The sequence below is a fragment of the Cydia pomonella genome, chromosome 4 (genome assembly GCF_033807575.1).
Source record: "Cydia pomonella isolate Wapato2018A chromosome 4, ilCydPomo1, whole genome shotgun sequence".
NCBI classification, from domain to species: Eukaryota; Metazoa; Arthropoda; class Insecta; order Lepidoptera; family Tortricidae; genus Cydia; species Cydia pomonella.
In genome coordinates this window covers 1,895,844-1,922,677 of record NC_084706.1, presented here as the reverse complement: position 1 = coordinate 1,922,677, position 26,834 = coordinate 1,895,844, and the positions used below count along the sequence as shown (strand labels likewise).

The 26,834-nt window shown below is 35.3% G+C and overlaps 4 non-coding genes across 4 annotated transcripts; all 4 read right to left on the bottom strand.

Annotated features, from left to right (window-relative positions):
• Positions 1 to 6,555: 6,555 nt before the first annotated feature.
• On the bottom strand, positions 6,556 to 6,642 carry Trnay-gua (transfer RNA tyrosine (anticodon GUA)). Its single transcript is given in 2 exon segments — positions 6,556 to 6,591; positions 6,606 to 6,642. It is a non-coding gene; the product is annotated as a tRNA-Tyr (tRNA).
• Positions 6,643 to 8,262: 1,620 nt separating this feature from the next.
• Trnay-gua (transfer RNA tyrosine (anticodon GUA)) lies at positions 8,263 to 8,349 on the bottom strand. Its single transcript is given in 2 exon segments — positions 8,263 to 8,298; positions 8,313 to 8,349. It is a non-coding gene; the product is annotated as a tRNA-Tyr (tRNA).
• Positions 8,350 to 11,801: 3,452 nt separating this feature from the next.
• On the bottom strand, positions 11,802 to 11,888 carry Trnay-gua (transfer RNA tyrosine (anticodon GUA)). The gene is given in 2 exon segments: positions 11,802 to 11,837; positions 11,852 to 11,888. It is a non-coding gene; the product is annotated as a tRNA-Tyr (tRNA).
• Positions 11,889 to 13,633: 1,745 nt separating this feature from the next.
• Positions 13,634 to 13,720, bottom strand: Trnay-gua (transfer RNA tyrosine (anticodon GUA)). Its single transcript is given in 2 exon segments — positions 13,634 to 13,669; positions 13,684 to 13,720. It is a non-coding gene; the product is annotated as a tRNA-Tyr (tRNA).
• Between the last annotated feature and the right edge of the window lie 13,114 nt (positions 13,721 to 26,834).

Below are 26,834 nucleotides of genomic sequence, written 5' to 3'. Positions count from 1 at the left end.
TTTCCAAATACAGATAAATCTCTAAAATTTATATTCAAAAGTATATCTTTTACAGTCTTAATTATTCTTCATCAATCACCACATTTTGTTAAGCTGTTACAGAATGGAAGATACTTTTGAAACCTTGTTTGATCCGCTACTTTTGATGCTGACTGTACATACTCGAACTATTTATTTTATTTTATTTCTTCGGAAAACTTACAGCTAGAGAGAGTAACAAAATAGTTAACGAAATAGAAACAGTAAGCCAATTACAAGTTTCCACAGGTAGAAACTACGTAAAGTGCATGACGTGAACTATTATGATTATAATTATGTTGACAGTGAGAATGAATTTAAACATTAAACGAGAAGAACAAAAGAGAAAGAAATAAGATGGAATTGCATAAGTGTTAACAGTGGGAGAAATCTTGGCTCATAAGTTTACGTATTGAACTAAAGCTGTCACAGAACAGATCGATGTGATCATGATGTTTGAAAAGCTGATTTTTATGAATTTTGAATGGTCTCGCCGGAAGATCAGCGCTGACTTTTGGGTTAGCATTAATGCTGAGGGGACCATTTCGTGGTAAACTATTTATTTATTCTATGTTTCTTCCTTTTGTTATGTTGTTATACTTTTGTATGTCATAGTTTATCACGAATAAATGCTATGATTTCTGATTTCTGATTTCTGATTAAAGGACTTAGCAGCTCTTAGACGAATGGAGTTGTTTTTATAATTAGTATGAACGAAGGTAATTTGGAACGTTCGTTTGGTGCGTGAGGCGTGGGGGAGTGAGAACCACAAGTTCGCAGATTATCACTGGGTTAAGAAGCAAGCTATATATTTCCGGTTTACTTATTTTGTTACTATTAGGCACAGAACATCTTTTTTTTTTAATACTACGTCATTTTTCATTTTCATTTCATTTCATTTATTCATAAGCAACTTGTACATCGCATTTGAAATTATACATTAAAATAGTCTAACATAAACACAATAACCTATACACACACATATTACACGTTAATTTGCTCATCGATGGTGACAAACAAGCATACGGCCCGCCTGATGGTAAGCAGTCTCCGTAGCCTATGTACGCCTACAACTCCGGAGGAGTTACATGCGCGTTGCCGACCCTTTAAAAACCTGTACACTCCTTTTTTGAAGAAACCCATACTGTAGACGTTCGGGAAAACCTCGGAAGGGAGCATCAAAATAATTATGATTTTAATTACATCACTGTGCTACTTTACAAAAAACAAGATTAAAATATCACTCTGATATCAGTGTCCGTTCGAAATAGCCTGACAGTTGCTCCGAGTATAATAATATATACAAATCTGTAAAATTCAGGTCAAATTCATAACGCACGATAAACAAAACATTAAAGTGAAGAGACTAAAACCTTGAAATGGATATGGCTAATCCGTATCACTCAGTTTAAATCGCAGCGGCGGCGAAAGTGTCATCTTCTAATCTTTGTAATTAAGTGAATGTCAGGACGGGCTTACCCGGCCGGTCGCAGTGCAAGCTGTACTCAGTATAACAGCTTATACGGTACGCCTACCACGTGCTTGAGACTGACGTGATACATATTCGCTAATGTCTGCGTAACTTACTTTCAATACATCTTGCTCGCACTAATTATTAATTTATTTATTTACCAACAGCTTTAAACTTACAATAGGACAACAAGATTAATACAGAAAGCCAATTACAGGAACTCACAAGTAATTAAAAAGTATATAAAAAAAATGCTAACACTGACGCACACACACATGCGTACAAAGTGAGAAAAAAAACAAAAACACAATTGAAAATGAAAATACATAGAAGCCATTAAAATAGACCCTAGGTTCGGAAACAGGGCTAATATACAATGTAAGCCCGTAGTAAAGCTTATAGGACCATACTGATTAATTTCGGATTCGTACGTTAAATGTTCCTATTTTTATCGCGCGCGAGTAATTATATTGCTGTCCTGCTCGCAGTGTTATTGTCCGCCGGCATCATGGGCGGGATAGCAATACAAATACGCGCGTGCAATAGACGGGTCGATGTACGAAATCCTTCGTGCTTAGCCTCTTGACGTCAGTAGGCTATTGTGTTTTAGAAGCACAACCGTTTTATTCAGGAAAGTACAGTTTTTTTATGGATATTATGGTCGTAAATATAATTTTATAATACCTACCTATACCCCTTGAGTTTCTCATTATTGCTTAGTTCTAAGTTCATAAATAGAAAGTGTCGTATATTGTTGTCAAAAAAAATACTGTAATAAGTTTATTTTACAGTTTTAATATGCAAGATGGGTACGTCAACTGTCAACCCAAAGCCTACTCACATTCATCATGAAGACACCGGTATACCCTTAAACTACGTCCAACCAAAATGGTGGTAGAACCAGTGAAATGTCATCTCGCTGCAATCTGAACCAGCCCAATTGGAGAAGTATCCCCACCGTAAGAGTTGCAAGCGCACATAAGCTGCGGGGGCTGCTTCTCAGGCGGTCCGGATCCGCACTCTTGTTTGTCACCATCGTGGTATACAAAAAATATTCAGGTATCACATTGTTTTCATAATTTGATTTATACGACTATAAACTACAAGTGCAATCAATCGCTATACAAACTTACCTCAAGAAACTTGAACAAAATCAGCATATTTGCGCTGGAGACGCGACTAGACGTGAGTTAATTCCCACTAAATGAATTATTCCTTCCCAAGGTGGCGCCCTCTATTGACGGAGTAAACTTCGCTAAATAGTTTCGTTCCCGCTGCCATTATTGTTGGGAACTGTCGCGCAAGTTAAATGTTATCACAATGTGTCGGGAGACACAATAGTTCGCCATTTTGACGTCTACGGGCATGTTATTTGGAATGGTAACTTTAGATATATGCTACGGTATAGATGAGTTATTGATCGTTTGTATTGTATTGTTAAGTGATGTTCGTTATAAAGGCGTTAGTTCATTTTGATGTTAATAACTGGTTTAACCTTGTGAGTAATTAAGGAGCAAAATTGTTGTTGCTAATATTGAAACTTTTCAAACTCGAGCAAGCGAAAGATTCAAAAACTTGTATGTTTCACTTTATTTGTCGTTATAAAATACTTTTATGGCACAAGAGGCATTTGCTGCCTAATGAAACACAAAATTTTCGTCGTGAATCCTATCTGTAAAAAGTATAAAATCACGAAAAATCCAAAGAGACGCTACTAAATATTTATCATTACATTATCATCGCCTAAAAGTCCTTTCTGAAGTGAAGAAACAACCTAATATGTACATTTAATTACTATTTACTCTAGAAGATAAAATTTTACTTTGCAGGATGGTTTAAAAGAATAAAACTTTTTCCGACCTGTAGAGTTAAGATGGTCGTCTCTTTATCATTTGTCACCATGCCTGTCACGTTCTAACAAGTATGTAAGCGCGAAAGTGACGGCCATATAATAATATAAATGGAACCATGCTGCCACCGCTGATATAGTGAAAAAGTTAAAATAATATTTGATTGATAAGAATGTACTTATATGTTACATTTTAATTAAACATTGTAAAATAAAGTAATTTCCCGAATATAAAGGAGCGCTGTAACAGGAAAGATTGAAGCAACTAATCTTTCTACTCAAAAGCTGAACAAAATAATTTTAGAACAATGACCAATATCGTAAACTTCAGGCCAATTAGAACGTACACTGATATCAGAATTATGTCATTTAGTTATTGTGCGTCTCGCTCGCGCCATTACAAGTAAGGATAAGACCGAGCGAAATGCACGATAACTTAATGACATAATTTTGATGTCAGTGTACGTTCGAATTGGCCTGCTTGTCGGTGCGACTGCCGGTGCCGCAGCACGGACAGGATCTCCATAATCCCCCGTCCTCGTACGATGTTATACTTACTTAACATTCGAATCTCAGCGCTCCTTAAATCGGAATACTCAATTAATATGCAAATACGTGCAGCGTGCAGGGTGCACTAAAACCTAGATTTTGTATTAATATTGTCATGAACTTATACAACTTGGCGGTGTAAAATGTAAATTTTACTGCTCATACCAAAATATTTTAGATAGCTTACAAGAGGCAGAATATTTAGAATACAATATAAGCATTGCTATCAAAAAGCACATATTTACAGCTTGCTCGTGTATATGTATATAAAATAAAAGTTAACGTAGAAATGTATTTATCTCAGTACATCTTAAAAATATATTTAACAAAAACACATTAAATAGTGAAAGTAAAAAGTAAATATTTAAAACAATAAATGGTTATATCGATGCCCCTAGCTTGTTGAAAGACATATGTATAAGAGTTCCAGGTAATAAAGAGCGCCTATGTCGTCCCAGATACAAACATTTATTCTCCATTCCATGTAGTAGAACTAACTATTCTAAAAATATGTTTATTAAACGAGCATGTGCCCTCTATAATGATCAGAGATCGGACAAATTAGCGTCATTGCTCGCAATAATGTGGATATGACTCAAAAGTGATTAAAAAATTAATCATTTAATTATCAGAAAATTTAGAAAAATTACTAATTATTTTCTTTTATAAATCTACATTATAAGAAATCTTTGTATTATTTATTGACTAGAAAAGAAAGAATCAAAATTAAATCTTAGGTAAGAAATTAAATAAACGCTGCCAGCCTTCTGGGTACCATAATGCACGAAGGTGACCTGGGGAGCATTTTTTATTTATAAGTTAATTTTAAGTTCTATTATATTTTAGTTTTTATATTAATAATTAGTTTATTTATTTTGTTCGTTTTTTTAGTTATATACTATGTTACTTGATTAATAAATACATCCATTAATTGTACAGAAATAAACATAAAACAGTTCGAATTGAAAAAAAAATATTATTTTTTTAAGCAATTTTGGAGTTATGTCCACATTATTGCGAGCAATGACGCTAATTTGTCCGATCTCTGATAATGATAATAACATTGTAAAAAATGTAGATATATTTAATTGTACCATAAGTTCATTGAAAACAGTATTCAAGACTAGTAGCATATAAATCTTTACGCGTATATAATAAGTATTATTATGTCATGTTTGTCGATACTTCATACTTATTCAAATATTGTTATAAACGTAGAACGTGTTTTACATTGTGCTTTTCACTGAGTGTTTTGTAAATCTGATTTCTCAAATTCTGTGTAACCTCTTACTATTTAGCTGAACCTAAACGTAGATAGGTACTTTTCGTGCTTCTATATAAAGATATGTTTAACAAACATGGAAACTATTGGTCTAGATTAAGAGAAGAAACTGTAATTTTTTTTGTATGACCGTTTGTTTCATATTTAAATAAATTAATAAATAAAAAATGAAAATAAAAAATGATATATTGGTACACAATAGGTTTTAACTGGGACCAAAACAAGAGCCTTCTTTTAAGTAAAACAAATACTTGTGCCAGAAGGCTCTGCTCTTCCATTGATGACAAGCTTTACCATAATTATCTTAAGTCTTAAGGATATATTTAAATATAAGGTAAGATAAATACTTGACATTTAAAACTAAATAAAAAAATTAATACATATTAACCTGCAATTTGACAATATTCATCAAGTTATTCATAAACAAGCCTCGATCTGCCATTAAAAGTTTTTCTCTTAGGAGTAATTTGTCATTTTGAGTTATGTACTCATTTGTAAGAAAGAAATAAAACATAAATTAACTAATTGAGGCTTGTAAATTGTTATGAATAAGGAGGTACGATATGATACGATCATTTATTGATAAAGCCCGATTTATTTACATGGCGCTGGCGCGAGAACTTGCATGCAATATTCGATACATTGCTAACTACAGAGTAGGTACAATGAATTCAGTCGATCGAACAAATACCGCAGAGAACTTGCATGCAATATTCGATACATTGCTATCTACAGAGTAGGTACAATGAATTCAGTCGATCGAACAAATACCGCAGAGAACTTGCATGCAATATTCGATACATTGCTAACTACAGAGTAGGTACAATGAATTCAGTCGATCGAACAAATACCGCAACGTAACGTCCACCACGTTAAAGCTGTTCAAGTGCATGTCCATTACAAGCTTAAGCAAAGCGCTTGGGCTAATATAGTCCCCACGCTGACCCAATGCGGGTCAGGGACTACACTTACTCCTTTAAATGTCTTCCTTTAACGAAAAGCTATAATGGGAAATATCTTTTGATATTCCATCATACGTTCGTTCCGAAAAACTCATTGGTACGAGCCAGGATTTGAATCCGCGACCTCTAAATTGAAAGTCGGACATCAGATCGACCGCGTTATAAATAAAACCGGACAAGTGCGAGTTGGACTCGCCCACCGAGGGTTCTGTGTGAAAAATACATCATGTGTGAAAATTTCAACTGCCTAGCTATCACGGTTCATGAGATACAGCCAGGTGACAGACGGACGGACGGACAGCAGAGTCTTAATACTAGGGTCCCGTTTTACACAAACAAATACAAAAAAAATAGAAAAACCAGACAAATATCTTACCAGTGTTTTGATTTGACCTTTTCATCGATTAAAGAGTCTAAAATAAAATCCTTCGAGCCGGATTTGAACCAGCGACCTATGGATAACGATTCTCACAACTACAGTCCACCGCTCTACCAACTGAGCTATCGAAGGTACAAACAAGCGGACGAAATGAGAGTATACAATCGCATTACTTATTGTATAACTAAAGAAATGCCAGGCTTCGCTAATACGTCACTGCTGCATGTATTCATTGTTAGAATGTACGTGGCCCAGTTTATATACACGCCCGCGGCAACGTTCACGACATCGGCATACTCCAGTCATTTTTTACGGACCGAAAGTATGGCGAATTGGAAATAATTTATAATAGATGATATTTTTAGTTTAACGGATAGGTACGTATATCTTGATTCTTGTATTATGTACGGACAAAAATCTAAAAAAAATCGTAATATTTCGTTCCGGTACAAGTATGTATTACAGTCAGTCAGTTGAGATATATTTCTTCAAAGGTCGTAGAAAATGTCTTATGCACAATAGGTATAACACATTATAAAGTAAGTATCATTTGTAGCACCTTCAGGTGGGTATCATTAAGAACTATTGTTTTAATTCAAATATTGATTTCACTCGAAAGTCTCCCCGAGTCAACAATACGGCGATATAATAGAATTAGTTATAATTTACGTATCAATAGTGTTAAAGTAGGTATATCACGGTTCACGGTGTTAGAATTTGAAGACTTATGACTTATGGCGTTATTCATATAAACGCGCTATAAGCCTCAACTCCATAGTTCATAATCGCCTATCTTAATCTGTCATGTCGACTGATTTATTTGTAAGAAAGGGATAAAACATAAATTAACAAATTAAGCAGGCTTGTATAGTTTTATGAATAAAGGGTTTAAGGGTTAAAGGGCTCTCCGAAACATGTCGTTGCAAGTAAAATCGGAGAATTTAATATGTTTTACGAATATTTAAATTCGATTTTACTTTAAGGATTTATATCTAAGGCAGTCTTTCTTCGATGGCATTTAAGTATTCAAAAGTAATACGAAAACAACAATAGCATGTTTTTAACTATTGTTGTTTTTCATATTTTCATGCAAAATGGCTTAATCGTTTATGTGCGTGGTTATCAAAATTCGTGGGTGCAAATATAAACAACAACCGAGGTTTGATTTGCTATATAGAGCAGAAAAATCATTAAAAAATATTTCTAAAAAACAATTCAAAAATATTTCTAAAAGTTGGATCAAGGCCCTTGCCATGTACAGTCAGCATCGAAAGTAGCGGATCAAATACCGTTTCATAAGTATCTACCATTTTATAACAGCTTACCAAAAAGTGATGTCTTTAATATAGAATAACTAAGACTGTAAAAGATATACTCTTGAGCACGATTTTAATAATTTATCTATATTTGGAAAAGTTAATCGGAACATCAGTACCCCTAGTGTAAATAAATTCGATTTTGAAACGTGACGTACGCGTTTGCGTTTAGTCTCATTTTGTATTGGATTTAGAAAGAGCGCGCCAAGCGGGACGTTTTGGAAACTCAAAATCCTATACAAAATGACACTTAACGCAAACGCGTACGTCACGTTTCGCTGTCGAAAATATTTACACTAGGGGTACAGATACTTTTGGCGCGTTGTTTCATCCGCTACTTTTGATGCTGACTGTACAGACAAGAGGATATAGTCTACGTGTTCTTATACATAATCGTATTAAATAGGAACCTATTTATTGCATATATAAAAATAATTCCTTCGAGCCGGATTTGAACCAGCGACCTATGGATAACAGTTTTAACATCTACAGTCCACCGCTCTACCAACTGAGCTATCGAAGGTGCAAATAATACTCCGAAATCTTACACCACTATCAAGTAAGTGATGTAATGCATAAAGTATGAACCTAATGTCAAAGTAATAAGGTCGTAATTAAATTAACACATCTGTAGAAAATTATTATGTATTTAAGTAACTTAATAACCATTTAATTTTATCATTAGGTAATTACCTAAGCCAATTGCATTATTAGAAAAGGTCATTAAACGCGTAATTGATAGTAAATAAATTAGTAATTAAGTGTTTAAAAAGTATCTAGGTGCAGTTATTAATAACAACCAAAGGGTTATTAATATTAATATAAAAGTACCAACGGCTACCACCAATTTTAACATTGACATATTCGCTCACGTCTACGTAAATTACACAATTAATAGTGATTTACGATACAAGTGCGAAAAATAGGAAACTCGAGTCGAGTGACGATAAATTAAAACACGACCGAAGGGAGTCTTTTAAATCGACGCGAGTTGCGAATTACCTATTCGCATATGTATCGTACAACGTTTTACAGTACATATGACCCTTTAAATTTTCGACATAGCTACATAATAATGTTAATGATCGTATTTGCTTTATAATTGTTACATACTCGTATTAGTCGTAACTTATTTTCCAAAACCGTTTTCCAATAAAGACACGTCAAAAATGCTTACCTTTTTTTTTAATGCTAAAAATACGGACTATAGATTGTTTCAAAACTAAATGTAAGTCGAATACACCCTTACAAAATACTTAATGGTCAGGAGAAAACACTAGGTAAAGTTGAAGTCAAAGTTATGTTTACCTTTTCGCCTAATTACAAAGGAGTCAGGTTCAAAAGAAAAAAATATGTCTTTGACGTCGACTGTAGGTACTAAATATTAACGAGACCACCGTGGTCACCACCACCATGACCACCGAGACTATAACCTTTTCTGGTGGTTCTCTGAAACCACTAATTTTTACTTGCTCCAACAATTTCAAGCGACCGATTTTAATATTCTTAATGCATTAAACAAAAGACAAGGTTTACTCTCCAACCAAACATATATTGCATTCAGTACATTACAAATCGTAATAAAACCTTAATTTACATTCACTTTATAATTCCCATGATAAAATTATACCTATCTATCTAGATTGGATAACTGCGACACAACTTTTCATTGCACGCATTCAAGTGGCCAGTCCGGAAGTACCGACCTGACGTGTCGTCTAGTGCTTTAGACACAGCCTTCTACCCACCATCCCTTTAATATAACACCAATTCATATATCAACATCCATCGGTTGATTCATACACTAATATTTTCATCGTTTCGAAGCCAACACGGCAATGTAAAACAAGATAGTGTGAAAAGTCTGATGATGCTCTTTTGTATGGTGCGCGGTCGTACCTAATTTGAATAGAAAGTGTCGTGGTTGCGATAGTGGCGCCGTTTCCGACCCGTCCCGTATCGTCCCCTCTTATACAAACGACACCCGTAACGACCGCTTGAAAAATTTAAACATTCTGCGGACTGAGTTAAAATGGGTGATCACGTGATCGGTGTTGCATAAAAAGTGAGAAAAATGTAAAATATTTAAGTGTTTTTCATGCTTTCCATTTTTGCAGATTTTCATATATTATATGTTAAACCGCCTTAAAAAAAAAAGCGGCCAAGTGCGAGTCGGACTCGCCCACGAAGGGTTCCGTACCATTTATGACGTATTAAAAAAAACTACTTACTAGATCTGGTTCAAACCAATTTTCGGTGGAAGTTTGCATGGTAATGTATATCATATATTTTTTTTAGATATTTCATTCTGTTATTTTAGAAGTTACAGGGGGGAGCACACACATTTTTTCACTTTGGAAGTGTCTCTCGCGCAAACTATTCAGTTTAGAAAAAAACTATATTAGAAACCTCAATATCATTTTTAAAGACCTATCCATAGATACCCCACACGTATGGGTTTGATGAAAAAAGATTTTTTGAGTTTCAGTTCTAAGTATGGGGAACCCCCAAAATTTATTGTTTTTTTTCTATTTTTGTGTAAACATCATAATGCGGTTCATAGAATACATCTACTTACCAAGTTTGAACAGTATAGCTTTTATAGTTTAGAGAGAAAGTTTTAGTATACATGGATGGTTTGAAAAAACCCGGATCTGGTAGGTGGCGCTGTTATCGTCGAATTTGATTTGCTCAAACCGATTTAGATGAAATTTTGTGTGTATATTTCAACGGGTTCCTGGATAGTTTGGAAACACTATTGGACCCGGTAGGGGGTGCTGCTATCTGTATATTTTTTTTTCTTTCTGGAAACATCTTGAACGACCGTTGTGGGAGTGGAAGTATGGTAAAAGTGTGGTAAGCGTGTGGTAAAGGTGTGGTAGAGGTGTGGTAAGCGTGTGGTAAAGGTGTGGTAGAGGTGTGGTAGAGGTGTGGTAAAAGTGTGGTAAGGGTAAAGGTGTGGTACAGGTGTGGTAAAAGTGTGGTAAAGGTACGGCAAAGGTATGGTAAAAGTGTAGTTAAGTGTGGTTTAAGGTGAGGTAAAATTGTGTGGTTAAATATTTCCAATAATGCCGCAGTAATGTAGCTGCGGACCGAATCCGAACGTCACCTTTATTCGTGACAATTACAAATATGTACGAAGTCTTACCCAAATCCATATCCATATGTGGAAACTTGTAATTGGCTTACTGTTTCTATTTCGCAACCTATTTTGTTACTCTAGCTGTAAGTTTTCCTAAGAAATAAAGTAAAAATATAATCCATACATACATACTTACTCGTCGTCTACAAATATGTTAAATGCGAAAGTTTGTCTGTCTGGCCGTTACCTCTTCACGCTTAACCGCTGAAGCTAAACCAGTTTACTTGAAATTAAAATAGAGATATCTGATTTGAGTCGCGGGGAAGGGCGTAGGATAGTTTTTATCCTAGAAATAATCCATTAAGGGAGTTGAAATTTTGGGTGTAAGTTGGTATGGAGAATCAATAAACGATGAACCGATTTAGATGAAATTTGCTATTGATATAGTTTGAGTTGTGGGAAAGGCATAATATACAATCGTTTTCATCCCCGAAGTCATCCCGTAAGGGTGTAAATTGGGGGTGGAAGTTTATAAAGGGCATAATCAATATTTTCTTACGACTTTTATCATTTAACTTTTTGTAAGAAAATAATACCTAAAGTTTAAGCATTTTTTGACTAATTAGGTAGTCATCCCTTTAGGGGGTGAAAAGGGGGTAGAAGTTTCTTTGCTGCCAATAAAAAAACGAGTAGTTATAGTAGTAGTACAAGAACTAAATGAATGAGTAAACTATGTCTTGTTTATGCAAGTAAGAGTTCTTCATTGTGTAAAATTTTGTTCTCTAAAGTTTTGGTTTGGTACCGACTTCAAAAACTAAGTAATGTAACAATAACACGATTGAAATATGTCAAAAACTAAACTTAACATCAGGTCGTAAAAAACTCGAAAAAATTCCTTCGAGCCGGATTTGAACCAGCGACCTATGGATAACAGTTTTTACATCTACAGTCCACCGCTCTACCAACTGAGCTATCGAAGGTCCATTTAACACTCCGAAATCTTACAACACTATCTATTAAGCTAAACAAAAGAGCAACGATTGCAGTGTGTAATGGAAAAAAGAACCAAAAATGAAAGAGATAAGGTCGTGAATAAGGAGTCGAGTAAATAACAATTAAACATAATATCTGGTCATTATCATTACATAAGTAAATATGACGTAGCGATCAGTTGGTTTATGTTGACACCGTTGAGCGAAAAATCATTCTAAACTAGGGTTGCCATCTTGTTTCTACAGAAAAATAGTATTTTTAACAAAATATTGAAAATATATAGTATTTATTGGAAAATGAAATAAAAATAGGAGACCGATTTGAGACTTGTCTTGGTCTGACTCTAACATCTAAAACTTGCATTTTTTCTGATTCCTCGTTACTCATTTTTTTATATTAAATTGAATGAATATGTAAGCTCAGTTTATATCTCCAGACTATTTAAGGGTGGATCTATCATTCTTGTTGTTATTCTGTCCCGTCAGCCAGGTGACAGGAGTAATACAGTTTGTTGGGAGAACTCTTGTACCACGTTATATTATAATGCTGATGGCCCATGGATTGTAGAACTTTTATACAATCTGTGCCATCGTGAAAAGAGCTTATAACGATCACAAGAATGCATGTTTAGTTAATTAAAATGCCATAAACCCAGCATTTAAAGAGTGTCCCAAGCGACTGTAACCAAGAAAACGTTGATTCACCCATAATTTCATTTAAATAATACTTTACAGGAAAACACTCGGCATGGACGCGGTTAAAATACACCCTCGATATATTTTCAAAGTCGGAGCTAGTACCACCTTTAGAACATCATTTTATATCTGTGACAATTATAAACATCATAGTCGTTAATAATTGTCAAATAAATCATGTACCAGACCAACAATAAATATTCAAAAGGGACGTCACAGGTAGGCAGCTAGCACAGCCTTCAAGCCATTTAATATGCACCAAACATTTACGAACAAATTGACAGGCAATCATAGGAAAGGGCAACCTAGGGAGATCAAACATCCAAGCGTGAAATAATTCACGAGCTGCACTTAGCATAAGGTCAAACTGACATTTGGTGAATAGAATTACGTCAATTCATAATGTCATAAGGTATGGGGCGTCACGCGAGGTTGGGTTTAGGGGTGGGATAGTTGTCAACATCGATAAATTTGTCGTTATGTGTCCAAACTTGCTAAAACGTTTTTGGGATTGGTTCGGGATTTTTGTTTGAGTTCTTCATTTCTTTATTCAAAATCCTTTTACTTAAAATCCATGAAGATAATTTTAATTCTGATGGCAAGATATTACGCACCCGTATATGCCTATAATAACAACTGCCTCGTGATCTTTCACCTTCAGCGATTCAATATGTGTGTTATGCACGCGCTGAAAATCCGTACACCACTTTTAAATTATTTCATTTGAATAGGCAGAACCTCGTGCTGCATATTTTTCTAGCTATTGCATTCTGCTGTTTTTTTTTTACTGTTTACGCAATTTGAGTTAGGAAAAACTTCATTTCTAAAATGTTTTTTTTTTTTGATATTAACAAAAAATACAGTTGATTGTTTCATTGTGTAGAATACAATTTTTGTTAAAATAATTCAGTCAAACACTCTTTTAGGTACGAGTATTCATCCTTCAAAAAGACTTAGCTAGAAATAAATAAAAGGCTAACGTTATTCCGAATTAAAAACAGAAGTTTAGAACATATAAAAAAAAATGTATAAAAAATTTCTTCGAGCCGGATTTGAACCAGCGACCTATGGATAACAGTTTTTACATCTACAGTCCACCGCTCTACCAACTGAGCTATCGAAGGTGCGTAAAATGTAACAAAATGACCAGCCACATTATACTTTAACCACATCGTTATGATTATGTACGTGTAACTAAAACTCGGCTGGTATTTATCCATGCCCTTGAGTGAAAGGTGCGGATCTCGTCAGTCGTTACGTCACCGTACTCGTACGGTCAGAAACAACGTCTTGGTCTTGTTATAAACATTAGCAATGAGTAAATGCAGAATTTCAAACCTACATTGTACATTAGTAGTATATATCGCTGCAGGTAAATAGAGGCGCAAAGTTTAAATAATGGTTACATATGGTCCAAAAAATTAAGCAATAGTTCTGGCGACTTCATTTATTATACGATGAATTTTTGTGACACCTAACTACGTAGTTAAGAGTACTTACCCTTAACAGAAAGATATATAATATAAACTGGCTAGCGTGGTTCTAAATAAAAGACGAGCTTTTTTAAACAAGTCAGTTTAGATATAAGTAGACAAAATTAATACCCCAAATATAGTGACTTATCGATATGATCGCTCGACCTTATGTCACCTTATTAAAGGGAATGAAGACGGAGTCGCCCTGGGAAGTGCCCTGTACAATACCAACAACGGAAAGAATGCCCGATTTAATTATTGCAGTTATTTTTAACTGCTCCTTGACATGTAACAACTTGTGACCCTGACAGTGCGTGTTTGCAAGTGATAAATAGCATTTACTAGGTATTTTATAGCGTACGGCCAACTACCGAGTACGATGACCTATCTGTAATCTGCAAATGCAAACTCGACTACGATAAAATGTGCCTACTTTGCTCCGATACTCGAAAATTAATTTAATGTTTAAAATTATTATATTGTAGTACGTAGTCTGTGTAGCCTACGCAAACATATATGTAGCGAGTATAGCGAGCTATCTGTTGATGACTCATACGTACCTTTGTGAAAAGTGGAAAGGCCACCTGCAAAAAACCGAAAGTGACAGTCGTAAAGACACTGAACTGAAATAGTATTTTATGCAACCGTTATATAAGAAGGGTAAAAAAACCCGAGTGGCGTGGGTTACATTACATTGTAAAGGAATACGCCACGAGCATTTTTGACCTATGTAGTTATACAACGTTGCGGACAATACTTTTTATACGACTCTCTGACTTATAAATAAAATACAAAATTAATTCAAATTTATAATCCCGGGATACGCCGAAATGAAAAAACATTTTTGTATGTTGAACTTTGTTTTGAATTGGTGTGATGACATTAAAAAAATAGTTTTTGTAAGTTGGCAGCGATGCACTTTAGTTCATTTAGATTTTGTTAGATTGGTAGCCATTAATCGCAGTATCGTTTTAGCGATTTTAAATCACATACAAGTGCTGTTATGAGGAACAGACAATATAGACTTTTCTTCAAATTTTTTATTAGTAGAAAAACTGATTTTTCAATGTCATTTTAAGTTGTTATGCATAGTGTGGGGTTATTGAATGGACGATTCCCGAGTCTGTCTGAGTTTGAATATTTTGCATTGTAAAGTTTTATTTATGTATTTTATTGTTACGTAGTTTTTGCAGTCGTTTACTATTGTTCTCCACGCCTTTTTGATATAAATATTATGATACTTTAAAATTATGAACCAGAGTCAACAAATGGCCACATAAAATGACAATCACCTTTAACAAGCCAATCTACATCGCAACTAAACGCCGAACAAATCCCTTTGTGCCATATCAATCAAAAATACTTCCGCTAATTTACGATGGTAATTAAGTCAATCTCCCGTTAAAGCCCCTTTCTTAGCGAGTCGTCTTGTCTCGCGCATAAAACGCGCGAAAACCTAATGCCATTTCACGGCGGAGTAAACCTTTCTCTTAGAGTTAACGTCTATTTAAACTCGGCTTAACTTAATCGATCGAGAAGGCCCTTAATTATGGCTTTATCCAGCAGCAATGAGGATCGAAGCCGGATTTAAGTTTAGTTGAATTAGCACGAGTGAGTTTGCCGAGAATCTGCCGGGTTTTGCATCGATCCTTTTAAGAGTTAGGCTTCGACGTCGTTATTAATTACTAATTGTTTAGTCAATAGGTTTCTGAAAGCAAATTGCTTAGTAAGAACACTAAGTTGAAGTATTTCTTCTATTATTTCTATTTTTCATAGTCGTATACTCTTGTCAGAGTAGTCGTGGTCATTGAGGTTGTTGCACTATTATAATGGTGTTCATTAATATGACACAAAACTTACTGTTTCCGAAATTCTAAATATGCATACGAAATTCTCTTGACGGTACAAATTTCTCGATCAATAAGTATATGTTACAGTATCAATTAGTGTCTAAAATCAGTCCGTTCCTCAGAATTGAGATACGTGGAAGGCAGAGGGATCGTCTGTCTATTTGAATTAGAGCAACCAGTCTGTCTGCGTTCACCTGCAGGGATATGAATATTTATTATCAATGCATACCTATTAAACCTGAGACGTTGAATCAATTAGATATACACTAGTAATGTGAAGCATACTTTGACAGTAATTTTCTAACTTGGTTTACTTGACGAAGATGATACGACCAATTTAGCGCACAGTCGGTAGGTGACCTGCAAAGCTGAAGGGCCCTTTGGACCACGTAAGCCAGTAACTGATTTTTACGACCAAGTTCTTCCCGGGCAATAAGTAGTTAAGTTAGTGAGTCAGTTAATAAAGATGTGTAATGAAATGTCGTGAAAGTCAACTGCTGATCGAGGGACGGTAGCCACCCACACAAACATTTTACCACTTTACAGCGGAGGTACTGTATTTTTTATTGATATGACACAATATATGATATGATTTGTTTGGCGTTTAGGTAAGGTGTAGGATTTGCTTCAAATGGTAAATTTTCTAAGAAAAAAGTACCCTATACATTAAAAGATATGAACGCATTATTAATATTTTTTCACTTCTTCACCATGTACTTATTGTAACTGGGGCGTGATTTGGGTTTAATGTTATAAACAATTATTCAAAATATATACAAAGGGCCACAACCTCACAAACCTGGTGCGTTCGTTTCTAATTTTTTGAAAAAACTGCCCCAAAAAAAATCGATTTATGCATTTAAACAAGTAATGTATTTGGTCGAATTGTAAGCAGATTACTTAATGAATCGATTTATTTGTAAATATTATTGCAATGACATAAGGCACACCGAAATGGTGTTGCTGTTAGTTACAAAATTATAATATGTAGGTATTTAGCAGTAGCTGTATATGGACATTCTTTATTTATAAGAATTTTACATATAACTAAGTAAATAAATAGGATACCTGTATTTGTCGTAGATTCGTTTTTTTTTTACAATAAAATATGTGTCCAGAGCTTCGCTATCCCCTAGTATCTATATATCTAGTATTCCCTTTGTATCTTAATAAAAAACGTGTATATCACTACTCAAGGATCTTACCGCGACTTGGGTTCGCGCTGTCTAACAACCGTCAGTCAGTGCTTCTTTCACAGGGATGAACGGATGCTACTCGCCGTTTGAGTTTTGAGATATTGGCGTACGTATTTCATTCCCCTGGCTTTGGTTCACTGTGGTTTTCATTTCCCTGTGTTTTGATATAAAGGTATTATTTATCTTGGACATTTAGTGTTAAGTCACATGTAAAGTACATTTATGTTTACACTTGTTGATATACTAAACATTATCGTAATTATTATGGGTTCCAAGCAATTGGCAAAAACATACTTATTTCTATTCCCCTGGTGCTCATTCCCTTGACGTTTAGACTGGGGTATCGAATAAAACCAATGTGTGGCACATCATTCGATAGGTCTTTAAAAATAACATTACAGTAAGTAAGTAAGTAAATATTCTTTACTGCACCAACAATTATACATTTACATATATGTAAAACTACAAATTAATTTTAAAGGAAAATAGAACCAGGTAACAACAGTCTTTTTTTATTCAGTGTATATATTTGTAGTTTTTATGATTATTCTTGTCGAATCTATCATTCCCCTGATAGGTAATTTTTGCGTAACTTTTCACTGTTATTTCAAATTCTGCTGATAATGTTTGTTTAAGACAAAGAATCCCGTTGAAAGTGTGACTTGCGTTTTACGCGACGCCCGCTGGGGCCACAAACCCTAATTATGTCTCAAACAATACCCCGACTTATTTTTATCCATTTTGTGCTCAATCATAATTACCCGGGTTCCTCTGGGAGGCATTGTTTCGGAAAATCATCAGACCCTTCCAGTCGTTACGTTTTATTATCGCTTCGTAGAACCTTCGCGTTAACAAATCGAGAGTATTTTGAGGTAGATATCTTGCTGTTGAAGTTCGGGTTACTATTAATAAAAAGATGATTTATATTGCGTATGAAAACCATGAAACAGGCAATGTTAGTGTGTCACATGCATACGTGTGCTAACTCGCGGGCCTCGCGGCACGGACACAAAAATTATATTTATAATTAAAGTTTATGATTATTTATGAACTTGCTCATTTATAACCTCCATTACTGTAAAGAGTTATGTCTATTATCGAGCATCTTAAGGTAATAAATTTTAATAATAAACGTAATACGAGTTAGCACACGTATGGGCTCATATAAACGTATTGGTTTCAGTTTGTGTAAAATTATTTTATTAGTATCATATTTATGTAACTTTCAGTAATATAGGTATCTTTGAGGTCGATCATTACAAAAATGTACGATATACTTACGGCCCGATTCGAAGAATAAGACACGATAACGATAAATTCTGGTTTAGATAAGTTCTCATTTAGATATCGTTTGTATGGAAGCAGCTCGATTCGGGCAACCAATGTCACTTTGACGTTAGAAATATCGTAGATAGATCTTATTCGGATCACAGCGGAATCGAAATAATCATCAATTTTGACATGTACCTAGTTTAGTTATCGATCTTTTGCAGATATTTCCAAGATCTTTAATGTGTCTTAATCATTCTTCGAATCGGGCCGATAGTCCTATTAGAGATATCTAAGTTTGATGTTTATAAATTTCCTCGTGACGAGGGAACAGACAGAGTTACTTTTGCATTTATAATATTTAGCGATAGTACCTAATGCTCTTGCTATGTCAAGTTTTAAGTACTTATAAACATATAAGTACTGTACATATAAGTACTGGAAGAAATCCCTTAAAGGGATAAGTTCGCCTTTGTACTGCTTATCCCGTGCCATATTTATATATTTTGTCTTTTGTACAATAAAGAGTTTATACATACATACATACATAAGTTATAAGTAATCAGAAGTATGTTTGAACAAGTTTACATAGATTGTGTAGCGCATTCATGAAAAATAATTATTTTAAAAAACGACGTTTTATATTAACACATTTTTTATGATACAGGAAGCAAACGAGCAGATGAGTCACCTGATGGTAAGCGATTACCGCTGTCCATGGACACCTGCTACACCAGAGGGGTTGCAAGTGCGTTGCCGGCCTTTAAGATAGGAGTACGCTCTTTTCTTGAAGGTCGTATCGGTCCGGAAATATCGCAGGCGACAGTTCATTCCAGCTGTGCGAGGCAGGAAGTTTCTGGAGAAACGCACATTTCAAGACTGCCAACCATCTAAGTGGTGAAGATGGAAATGTCGCGTAGGGTGATGGCGATCTTTTCGCCTCAGCGGCAGGGATCAATCCGAACAATTCCTCGGAGAACTCCCCGTTATACATGCGATAGAAAATGCAAAGCGAGGCCACATCTCTACGCAGCGCCAAGGTGTCAAGCCGATCCGATATACGCTGGCAGTCGACAATTCGAGTCGCTCTTCGTTGGATGCGGTCCAGAAGGAAAAGCTGGTACTGGGGTCCCCTGTCCATGGATGAGAACAGTATTCCATGTGTGGGCGCACCTGCGCCTTATAAACCTACCAATGAAACAAAACAATTTTAAAACCATTGAACTGTAGGTAGACATACTGATGCCACCGGACCACCACGGCTCTGTTATTATAGAAAACTGAAACGTCAAAATTACATATAATATTTTATAAAACCTATAAATTAATAAATTGCAGAGAACAGCCTCATCGATGGAAAACACAGACGAAAGCATTTTTGCTCAAGTTGAAACGGCGACAAAAACTTCATTTATTTATCGTGTTGAAATCAAAAAAGTAATAAATGAATTGTACGTAGGTAAATAAGTAAGTTACACAATGGAAGGCTTTGAAATCAAACAGGGGCTCAATAAAAGCGTGCAATTACTGGCGTCTCGCATGCCGGCCCTGTAACTGAACAGTCGTAAGTGCAATCAAACATCATTGCACATTGGCTTTTTCAATTATTTATCTTTTTCGCGATATAGCTCTGTAGGGTGAACAATACCGTGAGGGGAAGCTTTATAATTTTTTAATTAATCGCGCCGAAAATATCAAAGTCACCCGCCAGCGGCTAGTGGAAAATGTAATTAAAATTGTTAAAGTTTTTCATAAACAACCCTGTTCCGGACAGACAAATACGAGTCTCAATCATGGTAAAATTGTATAACGTTTTTTTAAATTCAACTGTAACTCATGCTAATGGACACTAAAGGTTGGTTTTACACATATTGCCCTCTAACTGACTCATTGTTAACGTATTTTCCATTGTCTGCTATAGAAAAAACAGCAAACTGTTCATATTTTGAACCCATTTTAGCGGTTTTATTAACTTTTTTTATTTTATACCCAGTACATGCCTGAATTTTTTTAATCTACCTCAACTCATTCTAAAGGTCGATTTAATACTATTATTCTTACAGTTTCATCTCATTTCATCACACTTGCTCGAAAAAGACCTTATTTCATACAGGTGTACTAAAGGACGAAGGCCTTTTTTTTTATGCCACGACGGTGGCAAACAAGCATACGGCCTGCCTGATGATAAGCAGTCACCGCAGCCTATGGACGCCTGCAACTCCAGAGGTGTTACATGCGCGTTGTCGACCCTTTAAAAACCTGTACACTCCTTTTTTGAAGAACCCCATACTGTATATTGTTCCCGCGGGAGTTATAGGTTGTAAAAAACAAAACAAACTATAGCTCCCTAGGGAGTTAAAACCCCTATAACTCCCGAGGGAGTTATACCTTTTTAAAATATTCTGTCTAAAATTTATACGAACCATGTAGGTTTACTTTTAAATATTGACTTTTCTAATTTAATAGTCATTGTCGTTATTCATAATATAATAAACATTATATGTCAGATTATTAATCAAGGCATTATTCAGTAACAATATAACATTCAAATTAATTAAAATATTCCGATAGGTACAATGTAAATTATTCACTTAAATTATTGAATTAGATACATTACAAAATAATTATTAAATATTTTTGTTTATATTTAAAAAGATTTCATTTCATTATTTTAATAACCGTTTAAAATAATGGACCCGGGTATGTCCTTAAACTACGTCCAAAAGAGAGGTATGGGCAATGTGAATGTCATCTCGCCTTGTGTGGTAGGGCACAGCACAGCAGATGTCATTCCAGATCTAGAGCAGAGCCCAACTGGGGAAGTACCTCCACCTTACAGAAAACCGCAGCCAAATAACACTTGACCCTACTCATAGTGTTGTGTTCCTGCCGGTGAGTAAGGTTGCCAGAGCTCAACGAGGGGGGTGGGGTTAGGGTCGGCAACGTGCATGTAACTCCTCTGGAGTTGCAGGTGTACATATAGGCTACGGAGACTGCTTACCATCAGGCAGGCCGTATGCTTGTTTGCCACCGAAGTAGTATAAAAAAAAAAATACTTTTACACAATTTTCAATCATGGCTGAATGCCGGATAGGTCTGTGCCTTCGATGCCTAACCCAAACAATGACAATATGGCGGACGAATGTTTGAAACGTCACCGTATTTAAGAATTAATTCGCTTAAAATTTACTTTTTTCTTTGCAAGTGTGATGAAAATCATTGTGTGTAACTCCTGGGGTAAGAATATTGCAAAAACGGGTCTTTAATTCCCGACAGCCGCAGACATTATCACCCTCGTGGCCAATATTTCACTTACCCCTTTCGTTGCACAATATATTATACATTGTCGGCTACAAAAAAACGGTGTTCATATTTTAAACGAAGAATGCCAATAAAACTACTATAATATAATAGCACTCATTAGTGACCACGTGAATTACAAAAGGTCGTTGACCTGTTAAGGAACCCTAGCATAATGTACTCATTGTATCGGAAGCGTTGCTTCACATGTTTGCGGATTCGGAAAATTGTCGCTAGGCATCCATTAGGGGTACCCGTACAAAAGCCCAGTCACTCGTTAATTGTTACACGTGTCTAAACTGTTTGCTTTTTGCATGCTCGGTTTCCAAGATTTAATTGGGATTTTATCGGGGTAAAACCGTTTTGGTCAAATAAGACATCGTACAATGGAAGCTTAATTTGGCGAATAAATGTGAAGTAAGCGAGGCAAATTAAAAGGATCATTTATTCTCATAAGAATTTTACAATTAATTTATCGAGATAAATACAAAACAGTAAATATATTTAATTTTGTTTAGAGCGCACAAATAACTAAAATACTTAATTTAACTTAACTAGTAGTTTTACAAAATAGTTATTATTAATCCTATATAGGTTGATTTCGGGGTCGTGGAGCAAGAGAAGACGAAGGAGAAGAGAGACATCATACAGAATTCAAAGATGAGCTTAATGATGTTGCTAATTATTTATTATCACCAATAATGATGATTATTTTTCAGATGAAAAGTAGAAAAAAAAACTTTTTGCATACAATTTGGTCACCCTATTCAATGTGACGTCTTGTCGCTTTCCTTTCAGCGTATGTCAAAATTCATAGGGTGACCATGATTTCTTAGTATAAAATTAATTTTACCTGAAAAATAAGAAAAAATGAACTAATTATCGTTTAACCAAATACTACTATATGATAATGTGGATCATTTACAGAGTCAGAAAAAGTGGTTCTGGATCACGACCCAAAAATCACCCTGTATATTCACCTCATACACTCGGGGTAGCTTCTAATTCAATGGCCGATTTCGCCTTTATTGAGGATTTGTAATTTTTCAAAGATATGGACTGTTTGATGTAATAAGAGATGTATACTTACTTATTGTATGTATGCGAGTACGTATGCGTGTGCGTGCGCGTGTGCGTGTGCGCGGTCGTGTGCGTGTGCGTGTTCGTGTGTGTGTGTGTGTGTGTGTGTGTGTGTGTGTGTGTGTGTGTGTGTGTGTGTGTGTGTGTGTGTGTGTGTGTGTGTGTGTGTGTATGTGTGTGTGTGTGTATGTGTGCGTGTGCCTGGGCGTGTGTGTATCACTATATTTTTTTTACTCGCAATATTATTTAAGTCGTGGTAACAGTTAATTTTGAAACAATGTCAATTAATGCAGAATAAATATAAAAAATAATCTAAGGTTATAGTTTTCCCCTAATTTTCATTTTATTATTGACTGCTATTACATTACACACAACTGTAGGGAACCCTCCGTTATGCGTGGTCCGACACGCACTTGGCCGATTTTTACTACCAATCCAATCCATTTGTGTGCACAATCAAAGTGATCGCTCGGCGTATCACTCAATACTGTCTCAATCTCATTTTACTTTTCTATGTCCGCTCAAAATTAAACTGTATTTCATACTATCCAGGGGACTTTTTACAATAACAAATTCTACTGACATACGAGAATTAAGAAGTTAACCATGGGTATTTGATAAAATTTTATCGCGCGGACAATGGGCGGTAGGAATTAGCGGTTATTAGCCCTTACTGGTTTAAATCGAACGCATTAATTTTATGTACCTAATTGATTTAATGCCTTTCTTTGTTGTCATTTTAATGCATTCAGTAAAATGACGTTCGAATTTTGATATTGTTGTATGAATTTGGGGTGACTTCTGCCTTTTACCGGGGTTTTACTCGGTCATTTGGCATAATAAGTATTCATTACAATAATTTGCTTCATTCCGTAGCCAAAATGTTAAAAACGGAATTTCCGGACGTACAGTCGGTTCCCTACACACAACTTGTATGGCTACTTGGTTACTTAAGTTGGGGCACCGACCGTACCTAAATTATTCTTATTGATAGTTTTAAAAATAATACGATTCTGAGAATCTTGCTATGCAGCTGTTCTAATACCTATCTATTTACTTTGATAGTATTTATTATCACCTACACTACCAGCTACCCGCTAGGCGAGTACTCTGTTCGTAGACACCTTTCGCTACAAACGAGGAAAGCAGTATTATCAGTTACGCTCGTAACACGATATGCTGGCAGTGTAGAGTTTGTGAAGTTGGGGCTTGTAGAGTTAGAAGCCTGGCTCTACAAGAGATCTGGTAACGTTTTAACAGTGCGAGCCTTATGGTTTCGTCTTGGCAACACTTTACATGCAAATCTTTTTGATGGGATTGACTTTTACGTCATGATTTATAATGACAAAATACTTAATAGTAGCTATTTATTTGGAATTTATTTCTAATGGTTTACAGTTAGTATATCGTATCCTTGCCTTATTGTGAAAAAAAAATGTTTAACTCTGTAGCAAAGTTTGTTTAATCCTTGAAACCCTCCCAACGTTCAAGATTTCATTTTGGAACTACTCGCTACGCTCGTGGGCTAAATTTTGGAATCTTGTTTGGGTATCAATATTAGAACGAGGAGTTAAAAATAACTTTAACTATTTATAAAATAAATAACTATATATTAACTTGTCACAACACATCCTGTTTTTCTCAACACGTCATGCCTGTCTAACTAAATAATGAAAGATAAAAGATTGCTTGTATGTATAGTAAAGTAAATTAAAGTATTTATTCATTGTTAACTGTGTACATAAGATGTCATATACAGGAGATATCGAACCAACAGTTTCCCGTTTCGAGCATACAATATATATGATCTTAAAACTACTAACTCCTGCCTCCTGTTGTCTGCCTCTAAATTTAATCAATGGTTTATTTTTCTTGTATATTTTTACTGAGGTGTGCCAATAAAGAGTATTCTATCTATCTATCTATCTATATATACTAGCTTACTGACTAACTTATTATTATCAAACTGGTAATTCCAGAAAAAAACTCATTTAGGTTGTAAAATACATTTTTAGTCAACCAGTTTTTTAACTTAAATTTAAAACGATTCCCCTCTAACATTTTTGTTTCAACTGGCAGGGCGATAAAAACACGTATTGCAGTATTGAATGTACTTCTGTAAAACATTGAGTTATTTGACTTTGGACATACAAGATTAAATTTGTACTGCTCTCTGAGATTATCTCTCTGCGAGGTTTTTTCCTAAAATAGGCGTCGTTATTTTTTTTAAAGAGACAAAGTTCTGGAATGTATATTCCAGTAAGAGTAAAATACCGCTTGATACATTAAATATATATGCAATATTCGTAAATTTGATCTAATTTTAATACATCAAATGTACATTCGGCAATGAAGCCCCCATGTTGCAAGTCAGGACGATAATTACCTACGGGTCGGTAATTGCCAACAATTGGTCGGGTCAACACAGACTCGGGGGTAAATCCTTTTAAATTGCGAGCAGTCACGGTGAAAAGTACTGTTTTATCTGCCGAAGCCTGGATACGCTTTTTAGTAATAAATCTGCCTGGCCGCGTAGCCAACGTTTCAATCGTTAACGCTTCGTACCGTAGCGTAGTCATCTCTCTCTATCACTCTTCCATATTAGTGCGACTGTGACAGTTGCGTTTCGTTCGCCACAGAGCGAGATTTTCTGTGACTTTTAAGAGAAAGAGGTTCCAGCTTATTGACTCTCATTCCAAGGTGGGCTATACACGGTGCTCACGAGGAACCCGAAAGATTTTAACCACGTACTTCTGAGGCAAAAAGAAGGAAAAAATGTTATATGAGTTTCAGTAAAGATCCCAAAAAAAATTTTTTTTGTTTTTTTTTTAATTTTGAACGTATTTGTACATAAAAAGTTAATGTTATGGTAAAACTGGCACTGAAAATGATTCTTTACGATTTTTTTTTTTGTAAAAACTAGTTCTTGCAACGGTTACTTGTTACTTTTTGGCATCTATCAATAAGGATATTTAGACTACGCTCCATAATGGCATCATCGCGATCAAAAAGGCGTGTTGCACTAAGTTACGATAAGAAGATGTTTTTTTTACATTGGTATTAACTCTGAAACTAGGCGAAATCCAGAAAAGTTTATATGACATTTTAGTCTCTAAATGTGATCAGTAATACACTGTCAAAATCTTTCGGTTTCGTCATGTAGCACCGTGTATAGTCATAATAACATATAATTTCATTTCAATCACCACACTGACAATAGTGATGTCATTAAGTACTTTCGGTTATTCCATACTTATTGATGCAATTACGTTAGTCTTTACCCTTAATCCTATAAATAAATAAATAAAAATAAATAAATATTATAGGACATTATTACACAAATTGACTAAGTCCCACAGTAAGCTCAATAAGGCTTGTGTTGAGGGTACTTAGACAATGATATATATAATATATAAATATCTATAAATACTTAGATACATAGAAAACACCCATGACTCAGGAACAAATATCCATGCTCATCACACAAATACATGCCCTTACCAGGATTTGAACCCGGGACCATCAGCGTCGTAGGCAGGGTCACTACCCACTAGGCCAAACCGGTCGTCAAAATATAACAAAATTCTAAGTGTAACACTAAAAATAAATTGTATTTCAACGCACAAAGACATCCAATGAAACTCATCGCGTGTCTAAAATTATAACACAGTCTTATTTACAAAGGCACGGCTGAAAAGCCTCGGGTTTATCTTTACCCTTTAATTGTTGGCAGGAGTACTATCTGGAGGTTGCGATTGCGGCCATAAAACGTAACAGCTCTTTTGTGGTGCGCCTCGAGAACCGTTACGAGTGAAACTTGTCGCCTGTAAAACGGATATTAATTTAATGCAGTTTACGTAGCACCGACTAGACATTTTGTAGGCAATCTTACAGGCCAATTCGAATATACACTGTCATCAGAATGATGTCATTCAGTTATAGTGCATTTCACTTGTACTTGTCCGAACAAACAGTGGCGCGATCGAAATGCCTAAATGGCATCATTCAGATGTTGGTGTATGTTCGAATTAGCCTCTGACTGACACAGATCGATTTAGATCCAAACCA